The sequence below is a fragment of the Heterodontus francisci genome, chromosome 15 (assembly GCF_036365525.1).
Source record: "Heterodontus francisci isolate sHetFra1 chromosome 15, sHetFra1.hap1, whole genome shotgun sequence".
Classification (NCBI taxonomy): domain Eukaryota; kingdom Metazoa; phylum Chordata; class Chondrichthyes; order Heterodontiformes; family Heterodontidae; genus Heterodontus; species Heterodontus francisci.
In genome coordinates this window covers 70,156,279-70,165,450 of record NC_090385.1, presented here as the reverse complement: position 1 = coordinate 70,165,450, position 9,172 = coordinate 70,156,279, and the positions used below count along the sequence as shown (strand labels likewise).

The 9,172-nt window shown below is 47.0% G+C and overlaps 1 pseudogene; it reads left to right on the top strand.

Moving 5' to 3' along the window:
• Nucleotides 1-3,385: 3,385 nt before the first annotated feature.
• LOC137377966 (U2 spliceosomal RNA) lies at nucleotides 3,386-3,480 on the top strand (annotated as a pseudogene).
• Nucleotides 3,481-9,172: the final 5,692 nt, after the last annotated feature.

Sequence of the window (9,172 nt, the reverse complement as noted above, 5' to 3'; positions counted from 1 at the left end):
AGTTTTGGTTTCCTTATTTAAGGAAGGATGTGAATGTGTTGGAAGTGGTTCAGAGGAGGTTTACTGGATTGATACCTGGAATGAGAACATTGTCTTATGAGGAAAGGTTGGACAGACTGGGCTTGTTTTCACTGGAGTTTAGAAGAGTGAGGGGAGACTTAACTGAAGTATATAAGCTCCTGAATGGTCCTGACAAGGTGGATGTGGAAAGGATGTTTCCTCTTGTGGGGGAGTCCAGAACTAGGGGACACTGTTTTAAAATTAGGGGTCACCGTTTTAGGACAGAAATGAGGAGAAATCTTTTTCTCAGAAGGTTGTGCGACTTTGGAACTCTGTGCCTCAGAAGGTGGTGGAGGCGGGGTCATTGAATAATTTTAAGGCGGGTGTAGATAGATTCTCGTTAGGCAAGGCAATCAAAGGTTATTAGGGGTAGATGGGAGTGTGGAATTCGAGACACACAGATCAGAAATGATCTTATTGAATGGCGGAGCAGGCTTGAGGGGCCGAATGGCCTATTTCTGCTCCTAATTTGTATGTTCGTATGCAACGTGTAAATCAGAAGAGATGGGGGAGAGGTGGGATGTGAGAGGGAGCATTAGTTCTGAGGATTTTGTATTCTTCAATGGTTTCAGCCCTACTCCTGGCCACGGCCTCAACAATGGTTGTTTCTCTAATGGCCTGTACCATTTCCTTCATAGGGGTTGCATCTCCCCCTTGGGGGTTGGATATTGCAGGCATGTTTTGTACCCCTCTGATTAGTTCCCGCTGCCTCCAGTTGTGCGCCGTCTTTTCCTGCAAGAAAGAGGGAAGTGTGCCAGTGACTTTGACCAACATGTGAGGTCACTGAACTTCTGGCAGCTTCATATCCAGATCCTCAGAGCTTGGCTTCTGGCTTGACCCGCATGGCTACTTGCTGCCACTGCCTTTGAGCATATGCCTAGTGGGCCTCCTGACCCTGTTGCAGATACAGGACACCTTTCCTACTTTTCATCTCCTCCACCAAAGCCTTCAGTGCAGTGTCAGAATATCTTCGAGTCTGTTGTCTTCCATTTTGTGCCATTCTTCACTGTTTCCTAGGTCAGATTCACTTCCTGCACCTACTCCAACTGCACTGGACCTCCCCTTTAAGAGGTGTAAGCTAGCTTTAAGTGATGCTATGAAGTTAGAACTTCGGCCCCCCCTGTTGATGTGTGCAGCCAAAGAGCAGTGTGATTCATTCTAGCTTCATGCAGAAATCATTGCTATAGCAGGCAGCATGAAGTTGAGGGTCTGCCTGTATTGCATTGAACAGGTGTGAGTTAATTCTATATCACAATCCATGCTTTTGTGGGTTATCCAATTCAGCCTAATACTATGGTAAACTGCCTGAAAGTAACCTACAATTCACAACAGCTTTATCTCCGTGGTATATTTTATTTCCATCCTAAAGTAATTTGTGAAGTCCCACCAGCAAACACAATATTGGAGTAGAGAGGAGTGCAAGTATGTACATAGCTTTTCTGAGTACATTGGTTACACTGATTCATGTCAACAGAGAATTTTTTTGTTCCAACAATCAACCAGGTCGCAAATGATAAAGTCCTTTCACTAAATGGCAACATGAGGACCTTAAGAAGTCTTCCCAATGTTGACATCCTTTGACCAGTAGAGTGGCCCACTAGAGGCTTGCCTTTTTTTTTATTTCTTCATGGGATGTGGTCATTGCTGGCTAGGCAAGCATTTATTGCCCATCCCTAATTGCCCTTGCGAAGGTGGTGGTGAGCTGCCTTCTTGAACCGCTGCAGTCCTTGGGGTGTAGGTATACCCACAGTGCTGTTAGGAACGGAGTTCCAGAATTTTGATCCAAAACAGTGACCTCGATAAAGCCATCACACAGGACATCAGCCTCAATTTGGCATTGAAATATTTTTAACCCTTTTCTTTTATTGCACAGTGTTGAGCCCCTCAATGTTTTGGGGGTCTGGGAGGTTTTTATACTCGCCCCTTTAATTTACTCTGGACAACTTTATGAAATAATAGTTGAGATGCACCTCAGTCCCTGTCAATAGATTTAACAATGAAGCTTTGACTCACTTTTCCTTTATTTCAGTGAGGACGCACTAAGATCGCTATAATCATAGCCTTCACTGTACTTTGATAGAGTTCTTGCACAGAGATGATAGAAGTCATAGTACTGTGCAGTATCAAGTTCAAGAGGTGAATACAAGCTGTCTCTGCACTTTACTTTGTCTTAGCAGAATAAGATAATGATTACCAACAGGTGTACAGTTATGATTTAAATGTAATATATACTATTGTTTGGATCACTACGTGTAATAACTACAGGTCATAATGTTCACCGTTTGTTCACCACTTGTCATTTTCACAATTTTCACAATCGATAAAATATCTTAATTGCTTTAAGCAATAGAGAAGTTCAGACCATGCTCTGCCTGCAGACAATCTGTCTGAAACACCATTCAATAACTGGTGTACAATGTTTCACCTGCTCTTGAACTAATATTTTCATGTTCGTTCTCATCTCTAACTGCAAGAGGTATAATAATCCTTCTGATATAAGTAAGTTTAAACCATGAATATTGATAATCCCTGAGGGTGAAAAAATATACATATATTTGTAAGAAAAAGATATATCATATTTGGGAGATATCTATACTTGCAGTCATCATAAATATTGAAGAACACTGAGGTGCAGTCAGAAATGACTACACATACAGACATCCCCTAGATTTGATCCTGCCAGCTGCTGGGAACGCAGAGCCAAACAATTTGTATTGGGACAACATATCATGGATGTTTCATTGTATAGCCAACCCGAGAACTAGCAAATCACAAGATAATTGAAGAAGGCCCTGACTTCCCAGAGGACATTTGCTACCTCGTGACATTCAACTTTGTGCTTTCATGATGACAACATCAAAAACGTCAGACAATAAAAAAAAGCTTTGAAGCATCTTCAAAGAAATAAGGTTTAGCTGTAATCCTATAAAAATATCAATGATATATGGCAATTTATGAATAATGGTTCCCTAATATATGCAGTTCTTCTCTCCAAGTTTCCAGTGAGCAGTAGCTTGCCAGATAGCTTCAATACCATTGTCTCTTACAAAGCACATGTAAATCTTCCTATATTAAGCACTTGAAGCAGCAGTCTCTGCATATTATTATATGCTGCCACCACTGCTCAACTGGCAATAATTGTATATTATGACTAACTTTTGACTGCCATTATAACAATATCTTGTTTGCCATGACATTTCACTGTATCAAGAGTTTCACAGTATTAGGAAGCAGCACTCTGAGGATTATTAATGAAACAGTAAATAACAAATACAGGGAACACATAACTTGAAACAAAAGGAGAAGGGAAAAGAAAGAGGAATAAATCGCTTCTCAGCCTTTTGGTTAAGATCAAGTGTACTATCTGTTCTTATACTTACCTGGCAGGGGAGAGACCATGATCAGTGGGTTTGATTCTGCAGGTGGTGTTTTTGTGTTTTTTGGGGTTTTTTGGGGGGTTTCAGCGCCGTAGTTACGGCATTTCGCCTTTTGGGATTGAAGATATACTGTTGTTGTTGTTTTCCTGTTGGTTGGTTGGGGTTTTAGTACCTGTCCCAGGAAAGCTTCAAGCAAAAAATGGCTGCAAGCAGAGCTCCAGGCCAGGGGGTGCGTAACACCATTAGGGTGGTGGTGAAAGATAGCGAAGGAGGTGCACCGATCGACCACGCCTTCTTCATTAAGAAAATCTGGATCAAAGGCTGTGGATTCCAAGCTGAGGCCATCTTCTGCCTGCAGGACTTCCACAGCAGTGGGTATACCGATGTGACATTCACGAATGTGGCGGGATGCACCAAGTTCCTGAAGGTGTTCAAGGAGAGAGGAAACCAGGCGCTGGGTGGTTTTATTTTAATGAAAAAAAGGCCAACATATGAAACTCTCCGCCGAACAAAGGCCTCAGGGTGGAGCCACTCTTCACACTGCCATTGCAATGCAACTGGGTGGTGACACTCCACCTCTACAACCCCCATGTTCCTGTCGTCGATGTGCTCACCTTCCTCGCCAGGTACGTCAAGGTGGCCGGGAGCAGCACCGAGATCAAGGACCATTTGGGATTTGGACCAGCAAGCGGCAGGTCAAGGTCACTTTGAAGGTCAATGCCAATGGAGCCATCATCCATCCTCCCTCCAGCTTCGCCATGGGGGAAGTCGAGACTTCTTGGTCTATGCAGGGCAGCCCAGAGTTTGTCGCACCAGTGGCAAATTTGGTCATGTGGCAGCTAACTGCAGCACAGTCGTCTGCAAGAGCTGCAAGCAGGAAGGCCATCAAACAAAGGACTGTAAGCAGAGTAAGTGCTGCAACCTGTGTGGTGGGGCAGGCCACCTCTACAAGTCCTGCCCAAAATGCTGCCTCAGTTACGCACAAGTGGCAAGGTCCAAGGAAAGGCTGGATGAAGGAACGGTGAATGTGCCTCGTGCTGCAAAGGAGACCAGCAACCCTCCCCGCAGCGGGGAAAATCCATCTGAGAAGGAAAGGAAAGGGGAGGCAGCTGCAACAACCCAACACCTACCTCATGCCCCAAAACTCCTCCTCAACACACAGAATCAACAGAGGAGGAGGCAACAGTGGGACAATCAGATGAGTGGCAAGTGCTCAAAAGGAAAACCAGAAAGAAAAAGCCCCAAAAAAAGGAACAGGTCACCACCCAAACCAGTGGCAAGAGGAGGCTACCATCTGAAACAGACTACAGCAGCTGCTCCTCATCGGACCAGGAAGGGCTGGAAAGATGGCACATGCAAAAGGAGCAGCAGAACGCAAAGGAGCTGGAAGAGAAAGCCCCCCAGCTCCGTGGCACTGGAAGCAGCGATAGGCCCAGTGCGCCCCAACCCCAAAGCGCTGAACCCAGAGAGAGATAGCTAGTGCACCCCAGCTCCGGGAGACTGAGAGCAGTGAAGCGTCCAACATACTCCAGCTCTGGGAAGCCAGGAGCAGAAAAGTCCTCAAGGGTAGAACAGAGGGAAAAGAGCAGAGGACAGTCCAAACTTTGCTGCCTACAAGAATCCCCCCCCCTGCCACCCCCTCCACAATGTCACCCCAGCGGAACAAACCCCCATGAGTGACCAGGAGGGTGTTCTGAGCCCAACTATGTGCAACAGCTTGTGCACACTATGGGGATGCAGGAACATACCCAAGGACTGGGACTAGTAAGGAAACCTGGTGTGGTAAGCAACATCCAGGTTTAAATCGGTATGAAGATTGCCTCTATTGACGTGCATAGCATTAAATCCACTATGCGATGTGTTTTGTCCTAGGGTTACCTTGCCAAGGTCAAAGCTGACCCACTGTTTCTGCACCTCAGCACTTACAGGCAATGGTCACGATGGTGGTCCCATGTGCCATCGATCTGGTTAGGGGGAAATGATTCCCGTTCCTTTGGCCTGGGTATTCTGCTGTCAGGAGGCAACTTCACCATCTCTGAAGTTAAGGAGGCAGTTGCCTCCTCATAGCAGACGTAATGTACAACAATGCTCCGCTTCGGTTAATCAACGTGTACGCCCTGGTCCAATACAATGAGCAGCTGACCACCCTCCAGCAGCTCCCACTGCTGCTGGTGATGTCCAGGCCGGTCATTCTAGGCGGTGACTTCAACTGCATCAATGATGCAGCTGGACGATCCGGCAGTGACGACAGCAAACTGGACGCTACATCCAGATTCCTAATGGAAACAGTAAAAGATCCCAAGCTGCACAACCGTCTTCAGCAACCCTGCAGATGGAGCACAGCATTGATACACCTGGTCAAGACCGGATAGGTCTGCCGTTCCAGGATTGACTTCCTGTTTGTGTCCCGTCCGTTCACGGTCAGATCCACCGACGTCAAGCTGGTGTTCTTCTCTGACACTGCCTCCTGCTGACCGACTGTCACCTACAGGACGACCAGTGGGATGGCGGGGGGACATGGAAGCTGAATGTTACACTGCTAACCCCAGAGAACATTGAGCAACTCAAAAGGGATTACAAAGGTTAGAGAACTGTGAAACCCCTCTTTGAGTCTCCGGTGCACTGGTGGGAAGCAATCAAGGCGAACAGCAAGAGGTTCTTTTTCATCAAAGGTGTTCAGAAGGTAAGAAAGAGACAGAGGGGAATGTTCCAACTCCAGAAAAGTATGCAGAATCTGCTCTGGCTGCAGTTGATGGGGGTCGAGGTCAAGAAGGATCTCCAAGAGGTGAAGAGCCAGCAGGCCTCGCTCTTCGCCACGGCGGCCTCCAAGATCATCTTCCAGTCCAGAGTCCACTCCGTTGAGCAGGATGAGACGTGCTTGTGTTTCTTCTTCCAAAAGGTACACACAGAGAGCTCTGTGATCAGCAGCCTGAAAGAAGAGGACTGCTTGGTGACATCATTGCAGTCTGACGTACTAAGGATCAGCAAATCCTTTTTATGCTGGGCTGTACGACGTGAAGCCAATGGACAGTACGGCCTCCTAGTCCTTCCTGTTATCTATCACGGAGGTCTTAGATAACAGCATGCAAGATAATCTGGACAAACCACTAACTCTACACAAGCTGACAGGGGCCGTCAGGTCCTTCGAGATGAATAAAACACCCGGAAGTGACGGATTACCAGCTGAGTTGTATTCAACTCTGTGGGACTGGATCAGCACAGACCTGCTGGAAGTATACGAGAGTATGCTTCTGGCCAGCAGCATGTCAGAATCCATGAGGAAAGGCATCATCACCCTCATCTACAAGCGGAAGGAGGAAAGGGCGGAAATCAGAAAATGGCGGCCCATCTTACTGCTTAATGTAGACTACAAGATTCTGTTCAAAGTCATGGCCAGTCGGGTCAAGCCTGCTTTGGCGCTGGTGATTCATGCTGACCAGATCTGTACTGTACCCGGCAGGAAGATCTCTGATAGTCTCGCGCTACTCAGGGATAGGATTGGCTATGTACGGGACAGGGGGGTGGACACCTGCCTCATCAACCTGAACCAGACGAAGGCTTTTGACAGGATATCACATACATACATGATGGACGTGCTCTCCAAAATGGGGTTTGAGGAGGGAATCACAATTGGATCCAACTGCTCTGCACAAACATCAGCAACACAGTCCCAATCAATGGGTGGGGATCAGAAAGTTTCCTGATCAAATCTGGAGTCAGGCAGGGCTGGCCACTCTCCCCTGTCTTGTTTGTTTGCTGTATTGAACTTTTTGCTGAGTCCATTAGGAAGGATGCAGGCATAAGAGGCGTGACAATACCAGGCAGCAGAGGCACTCAGGTCAAAACCTCCCTGTACATGGACGATGACGCCCTCTTCTGCTCGGATTTGCTGTCCGTTCACAGGCTGGTAAGCATCTGCGACTAGTTCGACCTGGCCTCAGGAGCCAAAGTAAATCGCAGCAGAGCAAGGCCATGTTCTTTGTGAACTGGGCTGACCGATCCCTTGTCCCCTTCACCGCCAAGTCAGACTACCCAAAGGTGCTGGGAGGGGCCGGGGCATGCGCCAAAACCTGGAAGGAGTGAGTAGCCATGGTACACCATAAACTGAGCATGTGGGAGCAGCGTTCTCTCTCCATTGCGGGTAAGAACCTGGTCATCAGGTGTGAGGCGCTCATGTTGTTGTGTATGTGGCGCAGATCTGGCCCATACCCTACTCCTGCGCCGAGGCGGTCACCAGAGCTATTTTCCGCTTTATATGGAGATCCAAAATGGACCGTATCCAGAGGGACACAATGTTCAAACCTCTGGATAAAGGGGGAAAATGTACCCAACATCACCCTCATCCTGATGGTCACCTTTGTGTGCGGCTGCATCTAGCTGTGCATAGAACCCCAGTATGCAAACACCAAGTGTCACTATGTGCTGAGATTCTATTTGTTCCCAGTGTTGTGAAGGATGGGTCTGGCCACATTGCCGCGGAATGCTCCATCCAGTTGGACCGTGCCGCACCACCTATCCTTCGTGGAAAAGTTTGTGCAGAAAAACACCTTTGACCATCTATCCATCAGGCAGTGGTCTGCACGCAATATCCTCAAGGCCCTACGGAAAAAAGAAAATGGTGGATCCTGTCGGATGGTTCCCCAAGCAGATTGCCAAAGTCATTTGGCAGAATGCCTCATCACCAGAACTTTCAAACAAGCACCAAGACGTAACTTGGCTGGTGGTGAGAAGGACCCTCGACGTCAGATCCTTCCTGCATGCCCGGAATCTCACCACCTCTACACGCTGCCCTCAGGGTGGCTGTTGTGGGAAAGATACTGTTGCCCACTTCCTTCTGGAATGTGCCTTTGCAAAGCAGGTGTGGAAAGAGATGCAGTGTTTTTTGTCGAGGTTCATCCCGAGCAGCTTGGTAACACAGGAGTATGTGCTCTATGGTCTATTCCCAGGGACGCATACCAAGATAAATATCAACTACTACTGGAGAACCATCAACTCAGTGAAAGACGCTCTTTGGTCTGCCCGAAACTCGCTGGTCTTACAGTGCAAAGAGTTGTCCACGACCAAGTGTTTTGCAGACTGGCACATTCCAAGGTCCAGGACTACGTGCTGAGGAGCGCACTAAAGCTTGGGGCAGCCACCTCAAAGACTCAATGGGTAAAGGCCAATGTGTAAGGTCCTCCCGCCATAGTGAAGCAAGGGGCTGGAACCTGCGTAAAACCCCTCGGGCTGTATGAACCAAAATATGGTTTTGCTGTGTAATGCAAACATCCATTGCATGTAAGATGGAATGGAAGGGTTGTGAGGCAACTCACGTTCTGTATTGAAGAAAACTGATTTCTTTTGCACTTTCTGGAATGTCAACTTGGAATTGTTCTGTAATTTCTTTTTTACAGATTTTTATGAATAAAGTATATTTTTGGGGAGAAAAAAGCTGAAAGGAGGAGAGGGACAATGAATGAATATAGGCCAGAATTTTCCACTTGTTTGCGTTGCTGTTTTCAGTGCATTTCACTCAAAATCAACCAAACCAGCCCAAAAGATCGAGGAATTTTAAGCACAAATTGCATCAAGTGCAAATCCATTTGACATAATTTTTTATGCTAGTTAAAAATATTGTGCTGGGAGCTGGATCCATCCACAAAACTGGCCACGCCCCCCCAGATCAAATTAATCACCGTTGCCAATTTCTGCTAATTGCACCCATTTGCAGGCCTTCGAGGAAGCTCTTAAAATTA